The sequence below is a fragment of the Rattus norvegicus genome, chromosome 1 (genome assembly GCF_021556685.1).
Source record: "Rattus norvegicus strain SHRSP/BbbUtx chromosome 1, alternate assembly SHRSP_T2T, whole genome shotgun sequence".
Taxonomy (NCBI): domain Eukaryota; kingdom Metazoa; phylum Chordata; class Mammalia; order Rodentia; family Muridae; genus Rattus; species Rattus norvegicus.
In genome coordinates, this window is record NC_141534.1 from 119,635,516 (window position 1) to 119,652,985 (window position 17,470).

General features: G+C 38.0%; 1 pseudogene across 1 annotated transcript; it reads left to right on the forward strand.

The window, feature by feature from the left end:
- Nucleotides 1–16,361: 16,361 nt before the first annotated feature.
- Nucleotides 16,362–17,242, forward strand: Sarnp-ps1 (SAP domain containing ribonucleoprotein, pseudogene 1; annotated as a pseudogene). Its single transcript, XR_015654991.1, has one exon. The product of XR_015654991.1 is annotated as an SAP domain containing ribonucleoprotein, pseudogene 1 (transcript).
- Nucleotides 17,243–17,470: the final 228 nt, after the last annotated feature.

The following is a 17,470-nucleotide window of genomic DNA, read 5'->3' on the forward strand; positions in this document are numbered from 1 at the left end:
AAGGTGTACCTTGCAAATAATAGTACTTGCTGTAATAAAAGTACTGCTTTATGTTAAAAATGAGGATCAATTATACACTTATCTTGGTACAGTGAATTTATTATTCCCATAATTTGAAAAGGAGTAAATAAGAGCAAGAATATATGAACAGGAGCAATATGGGGATGGTTAATATTTAGTTTTGTTATATAATATTTTGCACTATATTTGCTGCTTTTCAATTATAACAAATAATATGTTCTTTGAAGTCTGGTCATGCTTAGCTCACTGGACTACAAAACTAAGAATGCTGCAATAATACTAAATGATCAGGTTAGCATAGACTATTTTTGAAGGTTCATTTTTGTTATTATATACCAATACATAAATGGTAGCTCTCAGTGAGTCAATATTTCCTATTACAAAACATGTGAGGCTGAAGAGATGGCCCAGAGAATAACACCCTTGCCTATTGGACTGTAAGGACCAGAGTTTGTATCTCTGGTACTTATGTAAAACCAGGAAGGTATATTCTTCATGATTCAAGTGGCTGAGAGGCAGAGACAGCGGATTCTCCATTGTCGGCTTGCTAAACTAGCTGGATTGTGAGGGCTGGGCTCTTCAAGGGACCCGTCTTCACTTAGTAAAATGGAGAATGACTTAGGAAGATAACCTATGTTACTTTTTGGCCTACACACACACACACACACACACACACACACACACACACACACACACACACACACTTTAAAGGTTTTATTTTGCGTTTGAGTGTGTTCATTGGCTACACATATTAGGGGTGAATTAGGAACCAAGCATACATGTGCATGTGCTTGTAAAGGCCAGGTCACGGATATCATTCTTCAGGTACTATCTGTCTTCCTTCCTTCCTTCCTTCCTTCCTTCCTTCCTTTCTTTCTTTCTTTCTTTCTTATTTACTTACTTATCTATCTATTTAGATAAATAGATAAAAAAATCTATCTATAGTTTGTTTGCTTGTTTTTATTCTTATTGAGAAAGGGACTCTTTCCTGGTCTGGAAGTTACCAGGTAGGCTAGGTTGGCTGCCTTAGGCAAGCTCTAGGGATCCACCTCTCTCAACTTCCCAGAACTAGGTTTATACCTGCACAGCACTATGCTTAACTTGCTTTTTAAACATAGGTGGGGGGAATGAAACTCAAGCCTTTGAACTTCAATAGCAAGCACTTTACTGACTGAGCTGTTTTCCCTGCCCTTATATTAAAATTTTAATTATGAACTCAACCTGAGTTTACATTAAGATACAAAATGTATGCAAGTTATTTTAGGAGTGTATAGCCATTCTAAAGATTGATTTTAATTAAGTATTATACTGATTCTGATTTTTGGCGATGAAGTATAAAAGAACTTGAAAGGAATTGCTGCTCTATCCACCAACAAAGAGCTGAACATTCTATATCAGCAGCTTTGTGGGGGCTAGCACACCCCTGTTAACACAGAGAAAACTACTTCTAGAAGTCTGAGATGATGAGCTTCAGAGAATGTGGAGGTTTGCTTGGTGGGGCTGATGCTACAGGGCCCCCCGAGCTTTCAGGGGCAACAGGGATACCACAGCCTACCTCTCCACTTGTATCTCAGAAATATGAAGCTCGAGGATGACCAGCGGGTAAAAACCAATAACTCGACTCTGCTGCAGAAGACAATTTGAGGCCAGATCAGGATGCAGAAGAATTGTGTTACTACCCAACGATGGAGGATAATACTGTACTCTTTAGATCTAAGTATGTGAAGAAGTGGAATGAGACAGCCAACTGTTTTAATTGTCACTTTGTGATTTCTAGCCTTTGACGTAATGACGCTCAGAAGATTTAATAGTTCAATCATTACATAGCTTAAAACTGAATTAAAAACATGAGTGGGTTTATTTACTTTTCTTATACCATGAATTTTCTTTCATAAATGCAGATGTCAGTTGCTCTGTGTGTGTGTGTGTGTGTGTGTGTGTGTGTGTGTGTGTGTGTGTGTGTGTGTGTGTGTGTGTAATGGGTCAACTACCTTTCTGGGCCTAAGCAAGAAGAGGTCATGGCGATGTCGCATGGAGAAGGGAGTACTGTCTCTGCAGACAATCTTGATTGTCTTAGTGTTGATGAGAATCTTGACTCTCAGCTGCAGGAGATGCCAACAGAGTCCTAGAGCAAATGGCTTGTTTCCCTTCACAGATTTCTTCTTTTTGCCAGGCATTTGGGGCTAGAAACTCTTGGAACAGTTCTCTCATATTTGAAAGAACTGCCTGAGGACTTCCTTGAGGGGGAGAGAATCCTGAGGCATTCAGTCTTGGAAGATGGGCCCAGTGTTTCTGGATTTCCCCTTGGAAGTGTCAAAGGGTCCTCAAATGGAAGGTCTGAAGAGTCCCTGGTGGTTTCAGTAGGAAAGGGGAAATGGCCTATGATGACATAGGCCTGGAGCCTGGAGTTTTCTTTGTGCAATGATTATCCCCCCAAAGAAATTTTTTTGACTGGAGCTGAGGAAGAGCTCCAGTATGTGTCCCTCACAATAAAGATTAAAACAAAACAACAACAGCCAAAACAAACAGACAAACAACAACAACAACAACAACAGCAACAACAACAAAACACTTTGGAAAAGAACAGCAATTGTTAATGATTATTTAACTGGAACCAAAGTCACAGGCCAGACTCTGGCATTCCAATGTGTCAGATCTGACCACTTACTCCAAAGAGAGCGAATGAAGATCAGAGTGAAAAGCAGGAAAAGGGCTCTAATCTAAGAATTCTGTTGAGTAGATGGAAAGTCAACACTTCGTCCCCTCTTCAGGTTCTGGCTTGAACATCTACTATAAACAAAGGAGGAGTTGGGGCCAGCTGAGAACTGTATTCCGAAGCAGTCTTGGGCAGTTCTGGTTCCTTACTGTGTTCTGGAAAGTGTCTGAGAAAGGCTTATCACCTGAGGAAATAATTCAAGTCCCTTGAGATGATTGTTGTTGCTAGAGGTAAGCTGCCCTGAAGACCCTGCTGTCCCTAGATTCCACGGTGGCAGCAGATTTAAGATGTAGGCTACAGACATCCAGGAACATTTTAGGAGACTAGAATAAGGCATTGTAAAAGCTGGAATTATGGCAGTTCAGTTTCTCCTCTTTGTACCTTTTGGTAAAGCATTAAGATTTCCAGTGTTTTAGAAAGATATTCCTTAAATGAGTAGCAAAGTCTAAAATTAGGTAAAAAAATATATGTTTTAATTATTCCTTTAATTTTTATACATTATGTTTGTGTGGTGTGTGTGTGTGTGTGTGTGTGTGTGTGTGTGTGTGTGTGTGTGTAGGACACACTATTTTAAGTGTGCCTTTCAGGAATGCCATACACTTTTTTTTGAGACAGGTCATTCATTTGCCTGGAGCTGCTAGCCAAGACACTTTGGGGCTCTATCTGTCTCTACTACCCAGGTGTGGGATTAAGATTAATCACTTCCATTCTTGAGTTTGTGCTTTGCTTTGTTTAACTTGGTTTGTGGAGGTCAAACTTAATTCCTCACGCTTTCAAGACAAGTGGTTCACTGACTCAACATTTCCCCAGCTTAATAATTTCCTTCCTTGTGTAAATGAAGGGTAAGATGGTTAAGACATACATTGTAGGGGTGGGGTGATGATGTTGCTAAACTCTTTACGTGTTGTAGTCCTAATCAAGGAGTGCTAGGAAACCTGGATGTTCACATGTAGAACTAGCTTCACAAATGCAGTTAAATAGGTGATTGGCACACCATTAAACAGATAGGCACATACAAAATGAAGACAGATGGTGTGAGAAGATTGAATGTTCACATCTAGAAGACTGAAATTAGATCCATGCACATTATCCTGCACAAAAAAAGCTCCAAGTAAATGAAATACCACAATGTAAAACTGAAATTCTAAAGCTTCTAAAAAAATAAACCAGACAAATCTGTAAGAAAACACACCTATATCTACAAGATATATGTGTAGGAAAGAACTTTCTGAATAGGATTTCATTCATTCAGGAATTAAGGTCAACAACTGACAAAAGAGATTAAGATTAAAATGCTCTGAGCAGCCAAGGAAATAATAGGAAAAAGAGGAACCCTGCAAAGTGGGAGAGAAGCATTGTCAGGTATACATTTAAGAGAGGATTAATTTTCATAATAACAAAGAACTAAAACATAATAATAATAATAACAATAACAACAATAATAATAACTACACAATCAAAAATTGCCTAAGGATCTGAACTTAGGCTTCTCACAAGAAGAAATAAAATTGGTGAACAAAATCTCAAAGTACTTATCATCCTTAGCAATTACAGTATGGGAAATTAAGTCTACCTTGAGAGTTTGCTTACCTTAGCCAAAATGACTAAGATTAAGAAGTCATCTGACAGGCTGGAGAGAGGGCTCAGTGGTTAAGAGACTGATTGCTCTTCCAGAGGTCCTGAGTTCAATTCCCATCAACCACATGGTGGCTCGCAACCATCTGTAATGGGATCCAATGCCCTCTTCTGCTGTGTCTGAAAACAGCTAGAGTGTACTCATATAAATAAAATAAATAAGTCTTAAAAAAAGTCACCTGACAACAAATGCTGAAGGGGATGCAGGGAATGGGGACCTTATTCACTGTTGCTGATATTGCATACTGGTGCACACACTATTGAAATTTGTGTGGAGAGTTCTCAAAAGGCTAAAAGATCTACCACATGGCTAAGCTCTACCGTTACTTAGCATATACTCAAAAGACTCAGTATCCTACTGTATGTTAGGTTCGTTTTTGCTCTATTCATAATACCTAGGAAGCAGCCTAGGTGTCAATTAATTGATGAATGGATTACGAAAATGTGAGACATCTGCACAATGGAATTCTCAACTGTAAATGAAAGTGAAATGTTCAGGTACTGAATGAAACTGGAAAGCGTTAAAACTGAGGTAACTTGAACCAGAAATGCAATGCTCCATGTTCTTCCTTACTTGTGTATCCTAGCTCCAAATCCTTAGACTTGAGTACGAAACTTGAAGTAACTACAGAAGACATGAAAATAGAAAGAGTCTATGAGAGAAATGGAGCTATAGAGGGGAACATAGAACACAGTTGCTATAAAAAGACAAAGAGGAGAAACCACATGGGGCTTACCTGAGGAGGGAGGATGGTAACACAGAAGAAGGAGGGAAAAAGCAATAAATAACACTAAGGATATTTGAAAAAGCCATAGTGAAACATATTATTTTATAATTTTTCTTAAAATACATTATATCTACATACAAATAATAATATATTTTAAGTGAAATTCACATGATATGAAGTGATAATGCCTCTTCTTACAATACCATAGACTGTCTACCAAAAACCTCCAGAACCAAGCAAAGAAGGTACTTCTCTATTCAAGTCGTTAGTCAGGGGTGTTCCAGAGAACCCTAAATCAATATAGGTTATTGCCATTGCTCTTGATTCCCTTCCAGAACTTGAAAGTAATAACCCATTGCTGAAGACACCACATATTTCAAACACAAAACTTAGAGGAATAAAGTCAACATCAACCGGAAGCCTGTTCTTTGATTACTAGCTCTCATAGTATCATAAGGCGCTGTGTAAACTGCCAAAGGGGAAATGTAATCAGTAACTGTAAAGTCTGTAAGCCACAATGATGGCTAACATGGCAAGCTATCCTCAAGGATGCACTAGTGGCACTTTTATCTTGGGGCTAACCAACAGCTGTCCAACTGAGTTGAAGGCCAGCTCAATAAGAGGCAACACATTGCTGGTAGAGTAAACTTTGCTAACGCTTCATGGCTAGAGAGGTCATAACTCTAAAGGAGAACTTCCTGTTGTGCTAAACTAATGTAATTTCCAACTGTATTTAGAATATTTTTCCTATACCCACAGTTAAATATATCTCTTACTCTTCCACAAAGAAGCTTCTTTCTGAAGCAGATAAAAGCCACTACAGTGATCCCAACTGTTTGCATGTATTTATACATATGTGAATTTCACATATGTTCACATACATGAATTATATATGTTTATATGTGTATATATGAATTAAACACAAGAATCAATTAAGTACACACACACACACACACACACACACACACACACACACACACACACAAGTGCTTTCACTGTTCCTGTTTGTTTTTTTAGCAAAATCAGTTTCTAAGTAAATGCTCTAATCACACAATCTTTCTGCACCAAAATAATCTATAGAGGCATTAGCAATGAACTTATTAGTGACATATAAAAACCTGGTCCTTTGCCAAAAACTCTTTATTCAATTTACTGAAGGAAGAAGCAAGAGGAGGAGTAAGGAAGAAAGAGAATAGGAAGAGATTAATCCTATGGGTCTAAATGTTGCCCCAGTTCTCTGAGAGACAGTTGACTGTAGAAGACTTGCACCATTGCCTAGAGAGTCTGGGCCAACCTTTCTGGGAAACGCTGATAATTGCTAAGTTCTCACACGTAGGACTCAAGTAGGGAAGAAGCATATCTTTAGTTCCATGAACAATGTGGAATGCACACCAGTTCAGCAGTACATGAGAGTCCTTCCTAGTGTTGGTAATGTCACAGAAAAGCACATAGCTCGTGTATGTAATTATTGAATCTTAATTAAGCACAAGAATTAAATAGCCTAATGTTGGAGATCTTTGTCAATTTGAACAGACATGCATATATACTCTGCACTGATGATGGAAATTGGGACCTCAGTTTTGTTAGTCAAATGCTTTACCTCTGAGCTACACCCTAATCTTGGCAAAACTATCATTGTTCTCCAGTCAGAATCAGACTTATTAAAAATAGTTCTGGGCTGGAAAGATGGCTCAGTGGTTAAGATCACTGACTGTTCTTCCAGAGGTCCTGAGTTCAAATCCCAGCAACCATATGGTGGCTCACAACCATCTGTAATGAGATCTAATGCCCTCTTCTGGTGTGTCCGAAGACAGCTACAGTGAACTTATATCTAATAAATAAATCTTTAAAAAATAAAAATAAATATAGTTCTAGGTATTGGTGGAAACTATTGTTTCATAGATCATGTAGCATAATAGCCTTTCCTTATTTCCAACAAAGTAATTCAGATTTCTGTTACATCATCTTAGCTGGAAGCAAAATATAACTTACTTTGTATCAAATGTTGACATAAATGATATTTTTTTCACCATATTATGGGCATGGTATCTCAGACTAAATACTCACAGAATCAAGAACAAATAAAGCCAGGCTACATTCAGGCTGCCCATGGAGACAGGCAGGTTCAGGAATAGACAGATGTTTGATAAAGTAGTAACCACTTTATAAGATGGTAACTGCAATCACAAAGTCTAAGTCTTGGGTATATTAGGTCATTCACTATAAAAATGTTTTCAGGGGCTGGTGAGATGGCTCACTAGGCAAATCGTTTCTTGTATAAGCATGAAAGCCTGATTTTCTTGGGGCACTATGGTACACACATGTGATGATGTCATTTAAAGATGGTGAAAGGCAGATCCCGTATACTCACTGACCAGGATCTGTAGTAGACAATCATCTCCAGGTTCACTGAGAGACCTTAAAAGTAAGCTGGAGTGAAATAATGAAAGACAATCAACATTGATTTCCTGCTCCTACATCCATGTGCACACGGGCAACTATACACACACACACACACACACACACACACACACACACACACACGTATATCATACTAAACTGAAAAATCAAATAAAAATATTCTGAATACTTGACAATGTTCATAATATTTAGAGGAAGAAAAGCCAATATGAATGACAGCAAATGACCAAGTGAGGTTTCAGAATAGAAAATACATAGTCTGCTAAACTGAAAAATTCTGTGGTTACATTAAAATTCAGAATCTAAATATATGAAGACAGTGTTGTTGTCCTGGAGATTAAACCTAGAAAATCACTCCAAAGTCAGTACAGAGAGAAAATGAAACAAAACCATGGCAGTTTTACAGCCAACATAATTACTCAATTATGAATCTATATCCATATATCCAGGATGTGATTCTCAAATAGACCCAAGGACCAAAGGTTGGCATAAGGGTCTGTGTATTTTATGCCATTCTATCGGGATGCTATCTCAGACTAAATACTCACAGAATCAAGAACAAATAAATTCAAGCCACACCCAGACTGTCTATGGGAGACAGGCAGAACACCACCTCAACAGAAAATCTGTTTTTAAACTTTTATTTTTTGCTGTTTTGCTTGTTTTTGTGATATGAAAAGAAATTGCATCTAGCAGATATCCTTCATGAGATTTGGCTTCTGAATAAGTGGTCATACTCACATCACGTTCTAAGATACAAGAATGTCGTTCCTGTCCTATAAGTAAGGCCCTGTGAACTCAGGTATGTTAAATATAGTCCACAAGCTCACTCAGGCAACACGTGGTAGGGAGAAGACAGCATAACATTTTCACTGCGTGTCACATACCTTGATAAGCATTGGTATTTAAATGGATGTTTCTGTCAGGATATATGCTTTTTTGCCTCAGAAGAACAATTCTTACAATTTACTTCTCTTGGCTCCAATGATCTTCTGGCTGTACCTCGGTGATCTAGCTTGATGACGACATGCTTCTTGCTTCATGGCTGTTCTTCCTGTGGTTCATGTTTTCGGCAATGGGGATGTGACCACTCTTTCATCATCATCTCTGCTGACTTAGAAGTCACACATGTTCTTGTCCCTAGAAAAGGGACCCCATACACCAAAAAAAGTTACTGGTCATTAAATAAATAAATTATCGAAACTGCCAAATACATCGTCTTTGAATGTATGCCCCCTCCCCATGTAAGGATTTCGCAGTTTCATTCCTAGTCTCAGTCACTACAATCCCAGTGACTATGGTTCTGTGTTTTGTTACTAAATAACACTACACCAGAAAGTATTAACTACTTCTTACCTATAAAATATTTTATATTATATATTTGTATTTTCAAAAAGCTTCATTTTATTTGTGAACTCATAGATATCAGGAACATTTTAATTAAGTATTAAAATTTTGTTTTAAGTGAAATTGTTACCTTATTAATGATTAAACATTTCCCAGGACCATTTCTCTGAAGCTAAGTCGTGGTGTCTCTCAGTTCCCTGAATCACTACTTCTGACAAGTGTGCAAAAATACTCACATTCTTACATACTTTTCCGTGTTGACTTTGTATTCCACCACTTTGTAGAAAGCGCTTACTCGGTCCACGATTATGCAGAAAAAGTCTTTAGATTTTTTTAAATACAGGACTGTGTCATGTGCAATTTCACTTCATTTCCTATATCTTAGAGGGATCGTGCCAGGTTTTTCACTTTAGTATAATGACAACCACAGATTTGCTATGTTCTGTTCAGTTTTGTTTCCTTGTCCCTAGTTTATTTAGGGATCATGCGGGGCTGTTGAACTTTTTCAATAGCCTTTCTGCATCCATTGAGGAGGTCATTGTAAGTTACACCCTTAAGTATATGTTTGTGCTGAATTACACTTGTTGATTTCCATGAGTGGCACCAAACCTTGCACTTTTGGCAAGAAACCAATTTGGTCATGGAATACGGTCTTCTTTTGTTGTCAGATTCTCTTTGTCAGAAACTGTTTACATCTGTGTCCATCAGTGAAGTTGGTTCATGGTTTCTTTGTAGTTTCTCTGTGCTTCTCAGGGCAATGCTGGATTTATCGGATGAGTGGAGTAGTGATGATTTCCTTTCCGTTTCATGGAATAGTGTAAGAAACAATGGCACTAGGATTTTTTCTTTGTTCCTTTTTTCTTTTTACCAGTTTATAGAATCTGGCATTTGATGCATATGGTCCTGGGCTTCTTTGTTGAGAAGCCTTTAAGATTGCAGTTTCAATCTTGTTCAATCCTGGCTATCAGAGATATGTTTGTTTAGATATTCTTGTTTTATTTTTGGTAGGTCATATGTGTGCAGAATTTACCCAGATCACTTATATTTTCCAGTTGTTTTGGTATACATGACTTCAAAATATCCCTAACGTTTTTATGGATTTTGTTGGAATCTATAATAACTTTCGCCTTTTCCATTCCTTATTTGGTTAATCTGAGTCTTTCTTTAGTTTACTTAGTTTGCCTACATGTTTTTCAATCAATACTTTGCTTCACTTGATTCTCTGCATTAACCTTTTCTCTTTATTTCATTAGTCTTTGACACAATCTTTGTCATTTCTATAATGTTTGATTTATCCCCCCCCCCCCAGAACCATGAGGTTTTTCGTTAGTTATTGGGTGGAGATCATTCAGATTTTTTAAAACCATAAACATCTACACTATAAATTTAACTGCCTTTAAAGTGGGTCCTAAAGGTTTTGAAATTTTACACTTTTACTTTTCATTTGATTCTAACAATTTACCCCCCAACCAAGTGGTGGTTCAAATAAGAATGATCCCCATAGGATCATATATGAGAATGCGTGGTCTCTAGTTGTTAGAACTGTTTAGGAAGAATTAGAAGGTGTGGTCTTGTTGGAGGAGATATGTCATTGGGGACTGGTCTTAGAGATTTCAAAAGCTTTCTCTCTGTCTCTCTGTCTCTCTATCTCTGTCTCTCCTATTCTCTCTCTTTTTCTGATTTAGACTAGTGGATCAAATATAAGCTTTCAGTTACTACTCTGCTATAGCATCATGCCTCCCTATCTGTCATCATTATCTTGGCTGTGATGGTCATTGACTCACTTTCTAAAACTGTAAGGAAGTCCTCAATTAAATTCTTTCCTTTATGAGATACACGTCTCTTCACAGCAATAGAAAAGTAACTAATACAACACCTACTGGTTCATCCAGAGCGTATTGTTCAGCTTTTGTAGTTTTTCTTGCTATTGATTTGTTGTTTTCTTATTGTATGAACTGTTAAGATACAATAAATTATCTTGACCCTTTTGCATTTGCTAAGTATTTATTTATGGCCTAGATTATGACCTATTTTTATGTAAGATTCTCTAAGCTAATACAAAAACAGATGTTATGGCTTGGAGGGATGGCTCAGTGGTTAAGAGCACTAATTGCTCTTCCAGAGGTCCTGAGTTCAAATCCCAGCAACCACATGGTGGATCACAACCATGTGTAATGAGATCTGATGCCCTCTTCTGGTGTGTCTGAAGACAGCTATAGTGAACTCATATATAATAAATAAATCTTTTCAAAAAAGAAAACAGATGTTACATTTCATGGATGGAATGTTCATTATGAATCTGTTAAGAACATCAATCTACATTGTAGTTTAGCTCTGAAAATTCTTTGGTTTTCAGTCTGGTTGACCTACATAGAGATAGGAACAGGTTATGAAATGACCTATTGTTATAGCATTTGGACCTGTTTGTCCTTTAGTGTTAGTTTGCTTTTGGTTTATGAAATTTGGAACCCAACGTGCAGAACACGCATATTTACTTTTGCTTGATTCATATATGGTATCCTTATGTATCCCTTTTATTTTTTAATTGAAATCATCAACTTTCTTGTATAATAAGATAATTATATCGGCCTGCATTTAGCTTCTGTTGGCTCGGTAGTTGCTTTTAACAGTGGGGTGTGTTTCTCAGCGACAATAGCAAATAGATTAAAAAACAAATTTCCTCTCAGTCTTCATCTCTATTGGTGAATTGAGGCCATGTACATTTAAGATTTACATTTACATTAAGTTTTTTTTTCATTTTTGTTATTTTGGATTGCTTTTCAGGTAGAGTGATTGTTTTCTTGTTTTTCACCTGTTAGTGCTTGGACTTCGCTGTGTGGATTTCAGGAGATGCCTTCCTAGTTTCCTTTGTTCCCATAGTCCTCTCCTGAAATTCATTTAGTTTTGCTCTGTCATGGTTAAGATTGTTTTTTTCCTTCTTTATATGTGGTATTTCTGTAAATTTGAGCAGCGCTGGCTTGATGGCCATTAGCTGCCTTAGTTTATGCTTATCTTGCTACCTTAAAGTACCGTTTTCTCCCAATCAACTTTAAACATGGATAAAGCCATCTTGGTTGGGGGCTATTTACTCTTTAGGTTTGAAAGACCTGAAAGTCCTATATTTTCTTTGCTTTTAAGGTGAAGCAAGGGATATGTTATTCTGTTTTTCTGCTTTTGTATGTAACTTGAAAGTTTTCTTACAGCTTTTAATGTACTTTCTTTTTATATATACTTGTCTGCATATATGTAGGTACATTTTTTGGAGGGTAGAGGTTAACTTACAAAAAAGTCTGTTCTCTCTTTCTATTATATGGTTCTAGGGATTAAACTCAAGCATCAGGAATAGAAGGATTAAAAGAAAATGTTGTCCTTGTCATCTTTCCTTACAACTTATAGTTATTGCTTCTGGTTTTTTGTTTGCCTGTTCATTTTTGTTTTTGTTTTATACCTGGAATATAATGTATCACTGGTAGATTCTTTGTGTATATTTGGATTCCACAAGCTTCTTATGTTTCAAAACTAAATTTTTCTCTAGATTTAGGAATTTTTCTACTATTATGTCATTAAATAGATTCTCTTTGCTTTTTTCAACCTAGATTCTTGGTTTCACTTTCTTGATCATATCCAAGAGTTCTTGGATATTATAGTTATGGTTACGAACTTTTCTTTCCCTCTTGATGCTTGGCTGGCACAGTGTTCTTCATCATTGTGTTTTTTCTTCTACTTGGTCAACCCTATTAGTGACACTTCTCATTTTTTTAATTGGTTCATTGAACTTTTTTATTCCTAACATTCCTCTTCCTCCTTCTCCCTTCTTGTTTTTAAAATACTGATTGCCTTCCTGAATTTCTCTTCCATGTGATGATTTAATTGATATCACTTAACTTTTCATGTACTTTCCTGACTTTTGTATGTTGTTGACTTTCTGCTCCTGATCCTAAGTTAACATCATTTACTTTGGGGTGTGTGTGTGTGTGTGTGTGTGTGTGTGTGTGTGTGTGTGTATTCGGGTTACTGATTTTCTTCTTTGAAATCCTTTGAAATATTCCTCTGTTGTTTTATCTATTACAGCATGTGTGAGTTTCATAGTTTAGGAGTTATCATGAGGACTCATAATGCCTTGATTTTTCATGCCTGATATGTTTTTGTGTTGTAATTTGACCATTTGTTGTTCTGTATGTATCTTCCTTGCAGTGGCAAGTGTGATTTACAATTGAGTAGCCTGTTCTGGAATGATCAATCCCTAGTACAACTCAGTGAGGAAAAAACAAACCATTTTTTTCCATGAGTGCTGCCTTGCCTCCTAAAGTCCTACCCGAAGTGTGCATAGAGCTTCTACAGGGTGGACAGCCCATTAAATGCTCCAGATACCTGAAAAGGTATTTGAAAGCTTGAACTTCTGTCATCAAGGCATGAAGGTTTATTATCACACAGCTATTAAAAACTATGGGTAGACAGAAAATTCTGCTCACAAAGTAGTAGTTGGTGATAAAATCACAGTCAACAGCATTTAAAAATAAATAGAAATTGATGAGTTTTCTTCTTAGGAAAAAATAAGGGGCAAATCTTTTGAGAAGGAAAGAATCAGAAAGCAGCTAGCTCAGTGAAAATGTTAAATACCCGTCTAACTTTATAATTATGCTCTGAGAAAGAAGTAATAATGAAAGTTATATTGACAGATTCACATAAATTAAAACAGAGTGATGTAGTATGGACAGTTATGGTTTATTTCAGGAATGTGTGAGTGATCTAATATTAGCAAAAGTATTAATGGAACTAAGAGTTAAACGTGGAAGATTAAATACAGGCATTTATCTTTCTTCTTTATTGTCTTCTTTTAATAGCTGACATGACAGAAATATTTTTAAAATATTGTACAGAAAGACTAAGGGTAACGAGTGAATGCATTATTTAAGGTGGAGCAAATGTACTATTTCCCATTCTTTATTTAAATATTTCATTATTCATATAAGCTCATAATGTGTTTCAATAAATCTACCCCCATTTCCTTCATTGTAATTTCTCCTCCATCATCCCCCCACCATTCCCTCATATGTCTTCTACTTCCCTTATTATTTTTAAATCAATGAGTTTACTTAGAGTTTCCTGATTGTGTATGGACCATCTACTAAAACATGGGTAGCGTCTACTGGAACCAATCAATAACAAAAGTTGGCTTTCCTTTCCCGAGCAGGTATCAGGTGCCAATAGCTTTTCAGCTAAAGGTAGATTTCATGATCCAAACATGCTGAGATGTTGGCTGGTTTGTCCTTGTGCAGGTATTGTACATGTAATCCTGGTTGCTATAAGTTGTCATGTGCATTGGTATTGTTCTATCCAACAAATGCTACTTCATGGTAGATACCCATTCCCTCTGGCTCTTAAAATCATTTCCCTCTCTTCCATGATTATAGATAAGCTTCGGTAACATGGAGCGTCATGTAGGCATCACATTTAAAGCTGAGAACTCCAGAGTTTCTTATTTGACTATCCGAATGTCAATGTGAGTATTAATCAGCATCTACTGTAAAAAGAAGCCATTCTAGTTTATGGGTATAAAGATGACAGCTTAGGGTATAGCTTCTCCTCCCCCCCCCATTTTTATTAAATTGGGTATTTCTTATTTACATTTTAAATGTTATTCCCTTTCCCAGTTTCCTGTCCATCAGTCCCCTCACCGCTTCCTCTCCCCTTTATATGGGTGTTCCCCTCCCCATCCACCCCCCCCATTACCGGCTCCCCCAACAATCCCCTATACTGGGGGTCCAACCTTGGCAGGACCAAGGGCTTTCCCTGTCACTGGTACCCCAACAAGGCTATTCACTGCTACATATGCAGTTAGAGCCCAAGGTCAGCCCATGTATAGTCTGTGGGTAATGGTTTAGTCCCTGGAAGCTCTGGTGGGTTGGCATTGTTGTTCTTGTGGGGTTGCAAGCCCCTTCAGCTCTTTCAGTCCTTTGTCTAATTCCTCCAACAGGGGTCCTGTTCTCAATTTCAGTGGTTTGCTGCTAGCATTTGCCTCTGTATTCGACATGTCCCGGCTGTGACTCTCAGGAGAGATCTATATCTGGTTCCTGTCAGCATGCACTTCTTAGCTTCATCCATCTTAACTAGTTTTGGTGGCTGTATATACTTGAGCCACATGTGGGGCAGGCTCTGAATGACTGTTCCTTCAGTCTCTGCTCTAAACTTTGCCTCCCTATCACATCCTATGTATATTTTTGTCCTAGGGGGTAGTTTCTTTAGCAGAATATTAATACGGGGTTCTTCTAAGGACCTATGGCCTAGCCAGCTTTGAGTTTCGGGTTCAGTTAACCATAGCATACATCAGTTTCACCTTGTGGAGAAAGATTTAAATCCAATCAGAAAGTGCTACGTTACTGTCATAACATTTGTGCCGCTAATAAACCAGTGGGGCTATCTTGCCAGGATAATCATTATCGTAGTTCCCAGTATTACTGCTAGGGGAGACTCTTTATGCCTTTTCTTCCCTGGTGTGTATAGAAACTTCCAACATTATGAATGCTTGGGATGATGCTTCCTGCTAAGTACCAGTAGATTTTCCCCATGTCCTTTACCCTGAGACCAATGGAGTTCATCTGTAGTTAGGTCTTGTCTCCACTGTGGGTCCACAGTTTCCTCCTAAACCTTGCAGTATAAAACCTTCCCAAACTCCCCACAATGGTCTTGCCTAGCTCCAGGACTATTCTGTATCTGAGTTCAACAGCTTCTGTTGAAGTGCCTTTGGGCCTGTGGGCTAGGCTGAGGTCATGTCTGGCTTCACCCTTGGTTCCCAGATTTGACAGAAGCCACTGAGAGCTGTGGAACTTGCCATGCGCCTGTATTATTTTTTACTTTTAACCACAGGTTAAAAGGGCCACATAACACACACAAAAGTAAGTGACACTGCAGGTATCACTACAAATTTTACAGAAAATGGCATGTGGGTCACAATTCATGAATGACACTTTAGGAGGAGGTTTCCTGAGATTCCTTCTTGTTACACAAATTTTAGCTGAGTCCTATAGACCTCAGACACCAGGAAGTACTAACAGAAGAAAACAGGACAAAAATAAAAAAAGCAACAAAGACCCACCTTCTTGGCCAAAATACCAGAAAAGACAGATTCAGTGTGCCCAGGGCCCTAGATTTAACCCAGCCTCCAAATGAATACCAAAGTAGAGACATTCAAAGGAATAAAAAACTGCTCCCTGCGCTGTGGTGAAGGAAAGGATCATTAGCATGAGAAAAAACAGGCAAGTGGAAAAGGGGAAGGGCAATAGTCATTTGCAAACGGAGTTATGGGCTAACTGAAAACTAGAGAAACAGAAAGGTAAGTGCATAAGAGAAACACGTCTTATCGCTCTAGCTGCAGGGTTACCCAGGGATGAAAGAAGGAAGCCGATTATCAAAGAGCAGCTGGTTGAGCCATAGTGAAGGGCTGAGATCCTAAGGGTAAACTGTCCATTAAGAAGAACCTCAAGGTCAGCAAGATGGCGACTGAGACTGGACCTCCACAAGCTGAAGCTTGCTGAACTAAAGCAAGAATGTCTTGCTCGTGGTTTAGAGACCAAGGGAATAAAAGAAGATCTTATCAATAGGCATATCTTGAAGGACATGCTGGAGAAGAAGCAAATGAAGAAGGTGTACTCAGAGATGAAACTGAGGAAGAAAAAGCAAAGCCTGGAGAACTGCCTGTTAAAGAGGAAGAACCTCCTGAAAAAGTTGTTGGTATGTCATCAGAGAAGAAGGTGGTAAACATTTCATCTGAATACCTCAAACTGAGAGAATGCAGAAGAGGGCTGAACGCTTCAATGTGCCTGTAAGCTTGGAGAGTAAGAAGGTTGCTCGTGCAGCTACGTTTGGAATTTCTTCAGTTCCTACAAAAGTTTATCATCTGACACCAAGCCTACAGTTAACCTGGATAAACTAAAGAAAAGAGCACAGAGATTTGGTTTGAATGACTCTTCCATCTCTAGAAAGTCTGAGGATGATGAGAAGCTGAAGAAATGGAGGGAGAGATTTGGAATTGTGACAAGTTCAGCTGGAACTGGAACCACAGAGGATACTGAGGCAAAGAAAAGAAAAAGAGCAGAGCATTTTGGGATTGCATAATGAAAAGTTCGTGCTTTCTGCCCGCCCCATAGTGGTTTCCATCTCTCAGATTTTCTTGGTTTTATACATACACACACACACACACACACACACACACACACACACACACACACACTTCCCTACCTATCTGCCTACATTCACAGTCATATGCCTCACAGTGAGGAAGCATATACATTTGGTACATCCTTGAATTCAGTAGCAGTTTTATTTAACTGCTCTTCTGCATTTAAGATTGTTGTGGTTTTTGTTTTTAATTATTTTTGTTTATTAATAAAAAAGGAAGAAAAGAGAAAAAAGGAAGAACTTCAAGTAAAAATGGAGAGATAAAAAGACAACAGGCCCTTAAGTGGCAAGAGAAGAAACAGAGGAACTCAAAAATGAAGGTCGGGAAACTCACACAAATGTACGTAACTTCTCAACTACTGATTTCAAAGCAACTGAAGTGGGCAGATGAACAATTCCAATGTTTCATTTGGAACAATAATTG